Source organism: Ornithodoros turicata, unplaced genomic scaffold (genome assembly GCF_037126465.1).
Source record: "Ornithodoros turicata isolate Travis unplaced genomic scaffold, ASM3712646v1 ctg00000858.1, whole genome shotgun sequence".
Taxonomy (NCBI): domain Eukaryota; kingdom Metazoa; phylum Arthropoda; class Arachnida; order Ixodida; family Argasidae; genus Ornithodoros; species Ornithodoros turicata.
In genome coordinates, this window is record NW_026999407.1 from 730342 (window position 1) to 743986 (window position 13645).

Consider the following 13645-nt stretch of genomic DNA (forward strand, 5'->3'; position numbering starts at 1 on the left):
AACCGAAAAAGTAGAACCCTATCTATAACGTAAAAGCCTGAGACTGGCCACACGACTCAATCCAGAACATCATGTACACAGGGTTGCCACCTTTCATAGTGAATGAAAAATACCGGCTGAGGGAGAGGTCCGAAGGAAGAGGGTGCAGGCAAGGTGCATGGTCTATACCATGCACCTTGCCTGCACCCTCTTCCTCATGGTAGGGGACAGAGAGAGACACGGAACAAGAAGTTATGGTTGTAACCTGCACCTGTGACGCTTTCTACCTGCCTGGTTAGAGCATGAAATACAAGATGCAAACATGGTTTCACGAGAGTGCCTTTTAGTAAGGAACATATACCACACCACTCTTAACTAGCTTCCAATGACAACTGTTAACAGGGACAATAGGCTTTGCCCACATACCTCTATCTGTAGTAATCTAGGAAAGCTCGCACGAAGCGGGTGTAATCGAGAAGGAGAGAGCGTCAGGGTGGCCGAGTGGTCTAAGGCGCCAGACTCAAGGCTTTCCTCCTTGCCCGCATCCGCTGGCTGTTCGAGTATTCTTGTCCACGAATGTGGGCGTGGGTTCGAATCCCACTCCTGACAATGCTTTTAAATCTTTTGTACAAGGTGTTGCCAACGTATCTGTTTCTGTGGTAATCTAGGAAAGCTCGCACGAAGCGGGTGTAATCGAGAAGGAGAGAGCGTCAGGGTGGCCGAGTGGTCTAAGGCGCCAGACTCAAGGCTTTCCTCCTTGCCCGCATCCGCTGGCTGTTCGAGTATTCTGGTCCACGAATGTGGGCGTGGGTTCGAATCCCACTCCTGACAATGCTTTTAAATCTTTTGTACAAGGTGTTGCCAACGTATCTGTTTCTGTGGTAATCTAGGAAAGCTCGCACGAAGCGGGTGTAATCGAGAAGGAGAGAGCGTCAGGGTGGCCGAGTGGTCTAAGGCGCCAGACTCAAGGCTTTCCTCCTTGCCCGCATCCGCTGGCTGTTCGAGTATTCTGGTCCACGAATGTGGGCGTGGGTTCGAATCCCACTCCTGACAATGCTTTTAAATCTTTTGTACAAGGTGTTGCCAACGTATCTGTTTCTGTGGTAATCTAGGAAAGCTCGCACGAAGCGGGTGTAATCGAGAAGGAGAGAGCGTCAGGGTGGCCGAGTGGTCTAAGGCGCCAGACTCAAGGCTTTCCTCCTTGCCCGCATCCGCTGGCTGTTCGAGTATTCTGGTCCACGAATGTGGGCGTGGGTTCGAATCCCACTCCTGACAATGCTTTTAAATCTTTTGTACAAGGTGTTGCCAACGTATCTGTTTCTGTGGTAATCTAGGAAAGCTCGCACGAAGCGGGTGTAATCGAGAAGGAGAGAGCGTCAGGGTGGCCGAGTGGTCTAAGGCGCCAGACTCAAGGCTTTCCTCCTTGCCCGCATCCGCTGGCTGTTCGAGTATTCTGGTCCACGAATGTGGGCGTGGGTTCGAATCCCACTCCTGACAATGCTTTTAAATCTTTTGTACAAGGTGTTGCCAACGTATCTGTTTCTGTGGTAATCTAGGAAAGCTCGCACGAAGCGGGTGTAATCGAGAAGGAGAGAGCGTCAGGGTGGCCGAGTGGTCTAAGGCGCCAGACTCAAGGCTTTCCTCCTTGCCCGCATCCGCTGGCTGTTCGAGTATTCTGGTCCACGAATGTGGGCGTGGGTTCGAATCCCACTCCTGACAATGCTTTTAAATCTTTTGTACAAGGTGTTGCCAACGTATCTGTTTCTGTGGTAATCTAGGAAAGCTCGCACGAAGCGGGTGTAATCGAGAAGGAGAGAGCGTCAGGGTGGCCGAGTGGTCTAAGGCGCCAGACTCAAGGCTTTCCTCCTTGCCCGCATCCGCTGGCTGTTCGAGTATTCTGGTCCACGAATGTGGGCGTGGGTTCGAATCCCACTCCTGACAATGCTTTTAAATCTTTTGTACAAGGTGTTGCCAACGTATCTGTTTCTGTGGTAATCTAGGAAAGCTCGCACGAAGCGGGTGTAATCGAGAAGGAGAGAGCGTCAGGGTGGCCGAGTGGTCTAAGGCGCCAGACTCAAGGCTTTCCTCCTTGCCCGCATCCGCTGGCTGTTCGAGTATTCTGGTCCACGAATGTGGGCGTGGGTTCGAATCCCACTCCTGACAATGCTTTTAAATCTTTCGTACAAGGTGTTGCCAACGTATCTGTTTCTGTGGTAATCTAGGAAAGCTCGCACGAAGCGGGTGTAATCGAGAAGGAGAGAGCGTCAGGGTGGCCGAGTGGTCTAAGGCGCCAGACTCAAGGCTTTCCTCCTTGCCCGCATCCGCTGGCTGTTCGAGTATTCTGGTCCACGAATGTGGGCGTGGGTTCGAATCCCACTCCTGACAATGCTTTTAAATCTTTTGTACAAGGTGTTGCCAACGTATCTGTTTCTGTGGTAATCAAGGAAAGCTCGCACGAAGCGGGTGTAATCGAGAAGGAGAGAGCGTCAGGGTGGCCGAGTGGTCTAAGGCGCCAGACTCAAGGCTTTCCTCCTTGCCCGCATCCGCTGGCTGTTCGAGTATTCTGGTCCACGAATGTGGGCGTGGGTTCGAATCCCACTCCTGACAATGCTTTTAAATCTTTTGTACAAGGTGTTGCCAACGTATCTGTTTCTGTGGTAATCTAGGAAAGCTCGCACGAAGCGGGTGTAATCGAGAAGGAGAGAGCGTCAGGGTGGCCGAGTGGTCTAAGGCGCCAGACTCAAGGCTTTCCTCCTTGCCCGCATCCGCTGGCTGTTCGAGTATTCTGGTCCACGAATGTGGGCGTGGGTTCGAATCCCACTCCTGACAATGCTTTTAAATCTTTTGTACAAGGTGTTGCCAACGTATCTGTTTCTGTGGTAATCTAGGAAAGCTCGCACGAAGCGGGTGTAATCGAGAAGGAGAGAGCGTCAGGGTGGCCGAGTGGTCTAAGGCGCCAGACTCAAGGCTTTCCTCCTTGCCCGCATCCGCTGGCTGTTCGAGTATTCTGGTCCACGAATGTGGGCGTGGGTTCGAATCCCACTCCTGACAATGCTTTTAAATCTTTTGTACAAGGTGTTGCCAACGTATCTGTTTCTGTGGTAATCTAGGAAAGCTCGCACGAAGCGGGTGTAATCGAGAAGGAGAGAGCGTCAGGGTGGCCGAGTGGTCTAAGGCGCCAGACTCAAGGCTTTCCTCCTTGCCCGCATCCGCTGGCTGTTCGAGTATTCTGGTCCACGAATGTGGGCGTGGGTTCGAATCCCACTCCTGACAATGCTTTTAAATCTTTTGTACAAGGTGTTGCCAACGTATCTGTTTCTGTGGTAATCTAGGAAAGCTCGCACGAAGCGGGTGTAATCGAGAAGGAGAGAGCGTCAGGGTGGCCGAGTGGTCTAAGGCGCCAGACTCAAGGCTTTCCTCCTTGCCCGCATCCGCTGGCTGTTCGAGTATTCTGGTCCACGAATGTGGGCGTGGGTTCGAATCCCACTCCTGACAATGCTTTTAAATCTTTTGTACAAGGTGTTGCCAACGTATGTGTTTCTGTGGTAATCTAGGAAAGCTCGCACGAAGCGGGTGTAATCGAGAAGGAGAGAGCGTCAGGGTGGCCGAGTGGTCTAAGGCGCCAGACTCAAGGATTTCCTCCTTGCCCGCATCTGCTGGTTGTTCGAGTATTCTGGTCCACGAATGTGGGCGTGGGTTCGAATCCCACTCCTGACAATACTTTTAAATCTTTTGTACAAGGTGTTGCCAACGTATCTGTTTCTGTGGTAATCTAGGACACCTCGCACGAAGTGGGAGTAATCGAGAAGGACAAAGCGTCAGGGTGGCCGAGTGGTCTAAGGCGCCAGACTCAAGGATTTCCTCCTTGCCCGCATCCGCTGGTTGTTCGAGTATTCTGGTCCACGAATGTGGGCGTGGGTTCGAATCCCACTCCTGACAATACTTTTGTACAAGGTGTTGCCAACGTATCTGTTTCTGTGGTAATCTAGGACACCTCGCACGAAGCGGGAGTAATCGAGAAGGACAAAGCGTCAGGGTGGCCGAGTGGTCATTGTCCCTGGTTGGACAGAACAGGTTGAGGGAAGAGCTCGAATGGAAGAGGTTAGCCGCAGTAATTGAGAACATGGACCCAAAAACGTTTGGCTGCGTCATACGGAGGCGGTACAGAGCAACATGAGAGTAGCATGACAAGGCAGTCATGTTGAAGTGTTTTATATGTATAGACTTTTCGATGTAAGATTTTAATTAAAAAAAAAAAAAAAAAAAGAAAAAAAAAAAGGTGGCCGAGTGGTCTAAGGCGCCAGACTCAAGGATTTCCTCCTTGCCCGCATCCGCTGGTTGTTCGAGTATTCTGGTCCACGAATGTGGGCGTGGGTTCGAATCCCACTCCTGACAATACTTTTGTACAAGGTGTTGCCAACGTATCTGCTTCTGTGGTAATCTAGGACACCTCGCACGAAGCGGGAGTAATCGAGAAGGACAAAGCGTCAGGGTGGCCGAGTGGTCTAAGGCGCCAGACTCAAGGATTTCCTCCTTGCCCGCATCCGCTGGTTGTTCGAGTATTCTGGTCCACGAATGTGGGCGTGGGTTCGAATCCCACTCCTGACAATACTTTTGTACAAGGTGTTGCCAACGTATCTGTTTCTGTGGTAATCTAGGACACCTCGCACGAAGCGGGAGTAATCGAGAAGGACAAAGCGTCAGGGTGGCCGAGTGGTCTAAGGCGCCAGACTCAAGGATTTCCTCCTTGCCCGCATCCGCTGGTTGTTCGAGTATTCTGGTCCACGAATGTGGGCGTGGGTTCGAATCCCACTCCTGACAATACTTTTGTACAAGGTGTTGCCAACGTATCTGTTTCTGTGGTAATCTAGGACACCTCGCACGAAGCGGGAGTAATCGAGAAGGACAAAGCGTCAGGGTGGCCGAGTGGTCTAAGGCGCCAGACTCAAGGATTTCCTCCTTGCCCGCATCCGCTGGTTGTTCGAGTATTCTGGTCCACGAATGTGGGCGTGGGTTCGAATCCCACTCCTGACAATACTTTTGTACAAGGTGTTGCCAACGTATCTGTTTCTGTGGTAATCTAGGAAACCTCGCACGAAGCGGGAGCAATTGAAAAGGAGAAAGGGTGGTGAACTACACACAAGCTAGGGGCGGACGAGGTCGCGCCTAAAAGCAAGAGTCGTCTTGAGATGATTACGATGGTGTTTGAAAGGGAACGCCACGTTCGGTCCTACTTTTCTTTCAGTGGGAGGCAGCGAACGTGTGTCCAATCGTGGAACCCAGCACTTCCCATCTGATTTGGTTCGGTTTCAGTCTGTCTACCAACGTCATAGAGATCTATTGAGTGCAAACGGCACTTTACTGGCTTTATATTATGTTCAGTTTTTAACGTGATCCAGGACATGTATGTATAGGTAGACATAAATAGTTATGCAGAGAAAATTTATTATTAATCTTTTTGTAGTTTGAATCCCTCGAAAAACCATCGCACAGCACCCAGTTTCAACAACCTGTTAGCACGTGAACTGAGATCAACGGTCACTAAACTGAACTGTACTTCACTAAAGGAGTTCTTGTTACTGAAACATTCGCCACATCACTGATGTAAAAAAAGAAGTGTGTGTTAAGTTAAAGAATTAGCAACCCTTGATCTTGGTTCAGTTCACCGAAGAAAGTCACCGAAACATTCGTCACATCACCAACCGAAGTTTGTAAAAAGAATTGAGTGCTAGCATGAAGTTTGGGCAACCAATGATGGGAAATTGTGAGTAGCATTTTAGCTACTGCTTATGTAGCTGCAGCATAATTACAACTGATTCAGAAAAAAGCAGTAGAAAATTTGAAGGTACACTACTGTACCTTCCTCTACATGTTACTAAAAATTGTGATCACTCCAAGTGCTTATCCTCTTCCACCAGATTCTGTATAATATTTATCGGCCATGTGCTTTTCTATTTGTGGTACTGTGGCAAAGTAGCCACTTTGCCCACATATCGGCATTACTAGGTTATACAGAACATGTAGTTATTAGGGTTGCTTAAACCACCTTGCAGAAGTTGCAGATGCTGTTTCATAACGTTATAAGCAATGTAGTTAATCGTTTCAACAACAACTTTATTTTGAGATGAATGTGGAGTATCATCTCCATGGGCGATACTCTACCGCCTAGCTGCTGGTGGTGTGAGGAAGGAAATAATATCCTATGGAGTCCAAAATGGTCAAAAGCAGGGTGTCGAACCGAACCCGAACCCGAACCGTTATTTTTGCCGGAACCGAACCCGAACCGAAATTTTCATAACACTGCTGAACCTGAACCGGAGCAGAACCCTAAAAAATAATAGCGTTAACCGGTTCGCAACAAAACGGTTCGGACATAGAAGTCAGCACACATCGAACGAAGACACATCGGTATCATCATCACGCGCCTATATCATGGATTTCAGAAATTTTCACCTAGCAGTCAGACGACGACGTATAGTAAGTATACTTTCAGCATCTTTTTAACATGTTGAAGCGCAGTTGTCCTTGTGAGCGCCGCGGCTAGCGCCCCACGCACGCGGTGATGCGGCGTCTACTCTTTAGAGACGAGGTGCCAGGCGGACGAATGCAACAGGAATGGTGTAGGCCAGTTATGTAGCTCTACACGACGAATATGTGATCAAATAAGCGCCCAAGATTTCCTTTTACACGTGAGCAGTAAAAATTAAACAAGTCAGAAACATGAGAAGTGGAGAAGGAGCGTACGCAGAACGGTGCCTGTTTGATTGCTCGTGGTTTGAAAAGTAAATGTGGTTCTGCTTATTGGTAGTGCAGTTGTGTCGTGATACATTGCCTTTGTGAGGTGGATTAACTAGTACACTGCTGTGAGCTCGGACAGAGTAAGGCTGGCAGGCTTATTTTCGACATGCTTCAGTACGGTTTCAGATCGATTCACGCTGCGAAGGCAGTGTGCCGGCAAGTACTGTCCATCTTATTAGGCTTCCTTTAAGTTTATCTTGCTGGCACTGTGCGTGTGAAAAACAGATTTTGGGAACAGAAAGTAGCGGGACAACACCGCTTCATCAGCGTGGACTCTATTTGCAATAAGTGTTCATCCATTTCTTATTTCTCTCGCTAAAGAGCTACCTCACCGCTAAAGACGTCAATGCAGACAATAGCAGTAAGCTGTTTCCACGCATTTCCTGATAAAAGCAGTTTTATGTAACATATAAAACGGAAGCGTTGAACCGGTTCGCGAACCGGTTTGGGGCTGCGAACCGGTTCGGTTTTTGGCGTGGCCGAACCGGAACTGAACCGGAACGAAATCAAAACAACGCGAACCCGAACCCGAACCGTACCCGTATTTTTTGCGGTTCGACACCCTGCAAAAGAGCTTTTACAGCAGGCATTCGTGGGCTCGGTTTAGCCATGGGCAAAGCAATTTTAGAGAGAGGAGGCGGGAGTCCAGATTATTAAGAGATCCCAAAACGGCAGTTTGGAAAGGTCGGTAGTTTGGGCAATGACGGATATATGCTCTAGGTCTTCTACAGCACCGCAGTGACAGCATCTGAGACAGTCAACTTGACTCAAGTGGTAATGCAACTCAGCTGTAAATGCCCCATTGAGTCACATTCGATGAATTTAATGCGTCATCTTTGCGAGGAGTGTTTTGCGGCATCCAGAATTGAAGCTTTGGGTCAACATCAGTGCCGGACTTAGGGGGGGGGGCAGACGGGGCACTTGCTCCGGGGCCCCCACCACAAAGGGGCCCCTACCAGAAAAGGTCTTGTCCAAGGGAAATCTGTTTTGCATGACTGAAACGCATCCCTGAAACGGAAACTTGGTAAAAATCTGTCCTCCGCCCACGCATATCGACCCCGAATGACACATTGGATAGACATAGAATACACGAGGGAGCCCCCCACAGCACAGTGCCCCGGGGCCCCCACCACTGTAAATCCGGCACTGGTCAACATTCCTCAGTATAGATGGGAGGAGCATGTCAGTTGTTCATTGACAGGAAGCCATTTTTACAATCCATTCATCCATCCACAATCCATCGAAAGGAAACCTGCTTTCTACACGACCAGTAACAGCCCTTTGTTATCTTTCACTGCGATCTAATTAAACACCAGTCTCCTATGACGGTGTTCTCGGCAGCAAGGTAAAGCTTGATGCATGATGTAAAACACCGAGACAAAGGAACACGAAGGGACAGACACAAACACGAAGACTTGGTGTTTGTGTCTGTCCCTTCGTATTCCATAGTCTCGAGGTTTCACATCATGCATGACTTTCATCAGCTCGCTTGCTTCCCTTCGTATTCCATAGTCTCGAGGTTTTACATCATGCATCACCTTCATCAGCTCGCTTGCTTCCTAGCCATTTTTTCAAGGTAAAGCTTGCTGAACGACTTTTCGCGGCTCTTATCAAACATAACATTCACGGTTCTTCGTAGGCCGAGGTCGAAGAAAGCAAGAGACACTGACGTGATGTTTATGTGATTACCGTCGTGTCAAACGGTTCACACAGCAGTTTTGCGGTGCGTTCTATATGTTGCTCATCCTGGGCATTTTCCACTACACGATTCCTTGTCCGAAACAGCTACGACTGCATCAATGCCACTTCACCCATCAATTCCTTCATATATATTCCCCATATTAAGTTGCACCCGTGTTGGCACACCAAGTCGTTACACGTCTGAAGGATGCCTGACGGCTAGCTCCATCTCAAATCGAACAATCCGGTACACTTGATGTCTCGAATGAACGGGAAAAAAATTTATGTTAAAGCCATCGGTGAGTTAGGAGAAATGAACGCTTTCCGAATTCTCTGCGCTGCGCGGTTCGGGAAGTAGGAGAGGAGGAAAAAACTGCCTCACATAAGACGATGTCGTCGCGCGCGGGTTTGAGCGTTCGCTACAAGGCTATTTCTTGTCGCATTATAGAAATTTCTTGATCTGGCTTTAGACCACTTAGGGCACAATAGGATCCTGCGTTGGCAGTGCTGTGTCCGTTTTTGTTTGTCTACAAAAAAATATCAAAGTTGACTCAAAGTGCCGAAAAATACCATATTCACTGCAGCTTTGCGGACGATGTACAAAACGGATAAGACTGAGCTTTATGCCGTTTAATTTGTCATTGATAGGTATGTCGAATGATGTATAATTTGTTGCTCTACTCTGTAAGGAACGTAAGCGATACCTCTTTTAGTAGCACCATACCACCGAAAAACGACGAATTTCGGAAGCCTTTATCTAAAAAACCCCACCAAAAACTTGCCTCGAAAATTTTATATGTTGTAGGTAGTTCCTTAGACTATGCACAGAAGAAAAATCAAAATTCTGACTTTATCGGTAGGCGCACTGTGAATTTTTTGCCAGCCCTATACGCGGAGCGCGTTCAAGCCGTGGCACCGTGTCCCGCGTGTTGCAAAATTGAATTTTCCAAAGGGACTTTCAACTTCTGGCTTCACATAAAAAGTAATTGTTATCATTTGAAACCGTTCTGAGCGCTTGCGTTCATAATAGTGTTGTAATCGGTGAATGTAGATTGTGGAGCAACCATATGTGCTCACATTTTTTGCGGGATGACACACATGCATTGCAAGTGCTGGGAGCCCGTGAAGAACAGAATGCTTTAGAATACTTTTGCATCTTTATAAGAGGTATATTTGTCCACGGTGATCATATCGAAGCATATTTACAGTACACAGAATAACAAGAACTTGACAGCGAAGAAGACAAGGTGACGAAGGCAAGAAGGTAACGTCAGTTATGCAGAGCATTCCGGGTGGATGAGAGTGCTCGTGTCATGAACTGCTTTAGGCCGTTGTGGAAGCCACTTTCCTCAATGTTGCTTTTGATGGCAGTTTCTTGTCAGATTTTCTTTCAAATGTGGGCAACATTGCTGCGTGTTGTGATTCAGCCACCTTTGCTGTGAAGTACTCGAAGCAGCTTCTGCATAGCTGGCCCATTTCTGTTACGCCTTCGGCTTGATCTGCTGGAATCACAGTCTTTATGGTAGCTACGCCGATGTCGGAAGCAAAGCGAAAATCCTTTGTATATAGCACTTTTTTCTTGTGTATGAGGCGGTAGTCAGCGAAATCCACACGATCAGCACTGTACAAAGAAGAGGCCATTCAGGTAGGTGTGAAAGCAGGACGACACACTACAGTAATGCAGATATCGTCGCACACTCTGTATAAGGGCACTCCATGCACTTCTGTAGTCGAGAAGTGAGTGAAGCAGTGAAGCGTCTTCTGTGTGTAGGCGAAACTTTGCGCAAGGTGTCTTCAGGGAGTAAATGCGATCAGGACCTTCCCATGGTCGCAGCATGTCGAACCGAATAACATATTGGACAGCGGCGCCAGTCGGGCTGTTTCGGCAAGGTTCACAAAAGGCACCATGAATTAGCCTTGAGTGTATGCGTATGGCACTACACAACAACATTTTCCTCAGTGCAATTTCCCCCGTCCGAGGTCATGGGGCCGTAGGAAAGGAAATGTTTCAAAGAATACTGGAAGTCACTGCGTCGCTGCTGCCATAATGCGTACAGTAAATATGGTTGTTTAGAATAACCCTGAACAGATATGCCTCTCACAAAGATGTAAAATCATTCTGTTCTTCCCGGGCTCCCAGCACTTGCAATGCATGTGTGACATCCCGCAAAAAATGCGAGCACATCTGGTTGCTCCACAATCTAGATTCAGCGATTACACCATTGTTATGAACGCAAACGCTCAGAACCTTGAAAAGGAACCCTTGAAACCTCAGAATGGTTTCAAATGACAGCAATTACCTTTTATATGAAGACAGAAGTTGAAAGTCCCTTTGGAAAATTCGATTTTGCAACACGCGGGACACGGTGCCTCCGCTTGAATGCGCTCCGCGTGTAGGGCTGGCAAAAAATTCACAGTGCGCCTACCGATCAAGTCCGAATTTTGATTTTGCTTCTGTGCATAGTTTAAGGAACTACCTACAACATATAAAATTTTCGAGGCAAGTTTTAGGTGGGGTTTTTTAGATAATGGCTTCCGAAATTCGTTGTTTTTCAGTGGTATGGTGCTACTAAAAGAGGTATCGCTTACGTTCCTTACAGAGTAGAGCAACAAATTATACATAATTCGACAGACCTATCAATGACAAATTAAACGGCATAAAGCTCAGTCTTATCCGTTTTGTACATCGTCCGCAAAGCTGCAGTGAATATGGTATTTTTCGGCACTTTGAGTCAACTTTCATATTTTTTTGCAGACAGACAAAAACCGGTACAGCACTGCCAACGAAGGATCCTATTCTGCCCTAAGTGGTCTAAAGCAAGATCAAGAAATTACTATAATGCGAGAAGAAATAGCCTTGTAGCGAACGCTCAAACCCGCGCGCGACGACATCCTCTTATGTGAGGCAGTTTTTTCCTCCTCTCCTATTTCCCGAACCGCGCACCGCAGAGAATTCGGAAAGCGTTTAGTTCTCCAAACTCACCGATGGCTTCAACATATATTTTTTCCCGTTCATTCGAGACATCAAGTGTACCGGATTGTTCGATTTGAGATGGAACTAGCCGGCCAACGAAATCGGCAGAAGAAACATACGCTTTATTAGAGCTTGCAGTGATTATCCTTTTTATGCAACACATCCGCAACACCATACCTCTCCGTCGTTGCTCCATTTTCTCAGATAACCTCGTTCCCAAAGGTAGCAGAACCGGCGAAGCGTTGTTTTCCGCGTAGTTATTTACGCCCATAACTCCATTAAATTAATGAATAACTGAGAGATACACCCTGAATACGACACACAATTGCATAACGACTGGTTATTCTGGAGTGTGACCCTCTTAAACACCGATTTTCTCACGTGAAACAATGCTGAACACTGGACTGCATAGTCTTAATGTGATTTATTTTGACAGCGTGGATTTCAAAGGGATGGATTTTGAAGGGTGGGTTTCTTAGCGTGGATTTCGAATGTTTTATTGTTAAGAGTGGGTAAGGGTACACCCCCGTGTCGGCGTCTGCTTCACAGCACGTTGACAACGTGGTGACCGCCGTAGTTCCCCTCAACTGCAGCCCTCCGCAAAAGGTAAAGCCTGAAAGTGCACTGCCATATGTTAATTGTAATAAAGCGTTCCTACCCGTTTGACCTTCCCTTCGTGTAAACAGTGTATACATCGTTTCTCAGAAACATCGTTCCAGCAATATCGCTAACAGAAATATCGTTTTCCCTGGAAGAGGCAGCACGTACGCACGTGTCCTTGGTTATGATTATCACTATGAGGACATCCTCACGGCTCCTGACATTTGTTGAAACCGATTACGTGAAAATAGATTGACTATTGTATGTTGGTATTAGCATCTTCTAGGACTCCACTCTCTCTCATCTTTACAAAAAAAAAAAAAAAAGATGACTCAGTGTCGACCACCTGTTTGGTTATTAACATCTATCAACTATTGCAACACATACTCAGACCGAAAGAAGTGACAGGGCGCTGACAAGCTGGTGCATGATGAGAGAGGCGGTACCCGAGACGGGGAGGGAGAGAGACGACACAACAAGAATTCTCGAACACAGTAAGCCGGTTTTCCCCGAGACCCAAGTTTTGTGCAAAGAAAAGAACACTTTGCGTAGGTTGCTCAGGGAGACCTGTGAGATTAGTACACGTGGCAACTGCGTAAGCGAGCCTTCCCTCCTTCCTCTTCCTCCTCTCCGGAGGTTTTTGAATATATAGAGCTCTGGTAAATAAAATTTTTTGCTGTGTTCGAGAATTCTTGTTGTGTCGTCTCTCTCCCTCCCCGTCTCGGGTACCGCCTCTCTCAACATACTCAGACGCCGAAAGGTGGACAGTGAAGGTGAACCTGAATGCAACCATGCAACGCAATCACCTGATGCACTTTGGAAAAGAATTGAAAGGACGGAGCACAGTCCGGACTCGTCCCCACGGATGCACGAATCTTGTTGTAGACGGCAATATTTTATCTGGTATTCCCCTTGCGAATGCTTTAAATCGGCACTTTGTCAACATCGCTATACGTGAAGAGGCACAGCCAAACCTTGCACAAGATATTGATCGTATACGAGCGAATCCTTTCTCCTTTAAATGAAAATGATGTGTATTCAGCAATGCTTTCTCTACGTAATAGCAGAAGTTGTGTCATTTTTGGTGTGCAGTTGAGACGACTTAAATTTGTTGGCGGTTTGATTACACCTGTGCTTACTCATATATCTAATAGCGTCCTCGATAAACTGCACCGGTGCGCCCCGGTGCGACCTGGTGCGGCTTGCCATCCTCGATAAACTGCACTGGTGCGCACTGAACGTCCTCGATTAAAGGAGTGCACCCGTTCAGTGCAGCACTGAGTTGCCCCGAACTCACACCGAGAAAATCGGCCGAGCGCCAGAGTGCAATTCCAAGAAGCATCGCGATTGCCGGAAGCACGGAGGAAGGCGGAAGCGGCAACAAGCCAGATGTAGCCGTGCAAGTAGCACCAGACAGTCATCGTCAGCATGGCATTCGATCGGTGCCGCTCGCCAGGTGCCTCTCGCTACGGGTCGCGCAGCCTACGAGCCACAACGAGCACAGATCTCTAGGTAGCGCATGCTAGTATCCATCAGATCCACCAGTGCAGTGCAGTTTCATGTTCGATAATGCCTCCGCCCAGGGCACCGCCAGTGTAGAGCGCCACGCACCAC

The 13645-nt window shown here is 47.8% G+C and overlaps 19 non-coding genes across 19 annotated transcripts; all 19 read left to right on the forward strand.

Annotated features, from left to right (window-relative positions):
* The first annotated feature begins 466 nt into the window (after window positions 1-466).
* On the forward strand, window positions 467-588 carry Trnal-caa (transfer RNA leucine (anticodon CAA)). The gene is made up of 2 exons: window positions 467-504; window positions 543-588. It is a non-coding gene; the product is annotated as a tRNA-Leu (tRNA).
* A 100-nt stretch (window positions 589-688) lies between these two features.
* Trnal-caa (transfer RNA leucine (anticodon CAA)) lies at window positions 689-810 on the forward strand. The gene is made up of 2 exons: window positions 689-726; window positions 765-810. It is a non-coding gene; the product is annotated as a tRNA-Leu (tRNA).
* Window positions 811-910: 100 nt separating this feature from the next.
* Window positions 911-1032, forward strand: Trnal-caa (transfer RNA leucine (anticodon CAA)). The gene is made up of 2 exons: window positions 911-948; window positions 987-1032. It is a non-coding gene; the product is annotated as a tRNA-Leu (tRNA).
* A 100-nt stretch (window positions 1033-1132) lies between these two features.
* Trnal-caa (transfer RNA leucine (anticodon CAA)) lies at window positions 1133-1254 on the forward strand. The gene is made up of 2 exons: window positions 1133-1170; window positions 1209-1254. It is a non-coding gene; the product is annotated as a tRNA-Leu (tRNA).
* Window positions 1255-1354: 100 nt separating this feature from the next.
* Trnal-caa (transfer RNA leucine (anticodon CAA)) lies at window positions 1355-1476 on the forward strand. Its single transcript has 2 exons — window positions 1355-1392; window positions 1431-1476. It is a non-coding gene; the product is annotated as a tRNA-Leu (tRNA).
* Window positions 1477-1576: 100 nt separating this feature from the next.
* Window positions 1577-1698, forward strand: Trnal-caa (transfer RNA leucine (anticodon CAA)). Its single transcript has 2 exons — window positions 1577-1614; window positions 1653-1698. It is a non-coding gene; the product is annotated as a tRNA-Leu (tRNA).
* A 100-nt stretch (window positions 1699-1798) lies between these two features.
* Trnal-caa (transfer RNA leucine (anticodon CAA)) lies at window positions 1799-1920 on the forward strand. The gene is made up of 2 exons: window positions 1799-1836; window positions 1875-1920. It is a non-coding gene; the product is annotated as a tRNA-Leu (tRNA).
* Window positions 1921-2020: 100 nt separating this feature from the next.
* Trnal-caa (transfer RNA leucine (anticodon CAA)) lies at window positions 2021-2142 on the forward strand. Its single transcript has 2 exons — window positions 2021-2058; window positions 2097-2142. It is a non-coding gene; the product is annotated as a tRNA-Leu (tRNA).
* A 100-nt stretch (window positions 2143-2242) lies between these two features.
* Trnal-caa (transfer RNA leucine (anticodon CAA)) lies at window positions 2243-2364 on the forward strand. The gene is made up of 2 exons: window positions 2243-2280; window positions 2319-2364. It is a non-coding gene; the product is annotated as a tRNA-Leu (tRNA).
* A 100-nt stretch (window positions 2365-2464) lies between these two features.
* Window positions 2465-2586, forward strand: Trnal-caa (transfer RNA leucine (anticodon CAA)). Its single transcript has 2 exons — window positions 2465-2502; window positions 2541-2586. It is a non-coding gene; the product is annotated as a tRNA-Leu (tRNA).
* Window positions 2587-2686: 100 nt separating this feature from the next.
* Trnal-caa (transfer RNA leucine (anticodon CAA)) lies at window positions 2687-2808 on the forward strand. Its single transcript has 2 exons — window positions 2687-2724; window positions 2763-2808. It is a non-coding gene; the product is annotated as a tRNA-Leu (tRNA).
* Window positions 2809-2908: 100 nt separating this feature from the next.
* On the forward strand, window positions 2909-3030 carry Trnal-caa (transfer RNA leucine (anticodon CAA)). The gene is made up of 2 exons: window positions 2909-2946; window positions 2985-3030. It is a non-coding gene; the product is annotated as a tRNA-Leu (tRNA).
* Window positions 3031-3130: 100 nt separating this feature from the next.
* On the forward strand, window positions 3131-3252 carry Trnal-caa (transfer RNA leucine (anticodon CAA)). Its single transcript has 2 exons — window positions 3131-3168; window positions 3207-3252. It is a non-coding gene; the product is annotated as a tRNA-Leu (tRNA).
* Window positions 3253-3352: 100 nt separating this feature from the next.
* On the forward strand, window positions 3353-3474 carry Trnal-caa (transfer RNA leucine (anticodon CAA)). Its single transcript has 2 exons — window positions 3353-3390; window positions 3429-3474. It is a non-coding gene; the product is annotated as a tRNA-Leu (tRNA).
* Window positions 3475-3574: 100 nt separating this feature from the next.
* Window positions 3575-3696, forward strand: Trnal-caa (transfer RNA leucine (anticodon CAA)). The gene is made up of 2 exons: window positions 3575-3612; window positions 3651-3696. It is a non-coding gene; the product is annotated as a tRNA-Leu (tRNA).
* A 100-nt stretch (window positions 3697-3796) lies between these two features.
* Trnal-caa (transfer RNA leucine (anticodon CAA)) lies at window positions 3797-3918 on the forward strand. Its single transcript has 2 exons — window positions 3797-3834; window positions 3873-3918. It is a non-coding gene; the product is annotated as a tRNA-Leu (tRNA).
* Window positions 3919-4465: 547 nt separating this feature from the next.
* Trnal-caa (transfer RNA leucine (anticodon CAA)) lies at window positions 4466-4587 on the forward strand. Its single transcript has 2 exons — window positions 4466-4503; window positions 4542-4587. It is a non-coding gene; the product is annotated as a tRNA-Leu (tRNA).
* A 91-nt stretch (window positions 4588-4678) lies between these two features.
* On the forward strand, window positions 4679-4800 carry Trnal-caa (transfer RNA leucine (anticodon CAA)). The gene is made up of 2 exons: window positions 4679-4716; window positions 4755-4800. It is a non-coding gene; the product is annotated as a tRNA-Leu (tRNA).
* Window positions 4801-4891: 91 nt separating this feature from the next.
* Window positions 4892-5013, forward strand: Trnal-caa (transfer RNA leucine (anticodon CAA)). The gene is made up of 2 exons: window positions 4892-4929; window positions 4968-5013. It is a non-coding gene; the product is annotated as a tRNA-Leu (tRNA).
* The last annotated feature ends 8632 nt before the right edge of the window (window positions 5014-13645 follow it).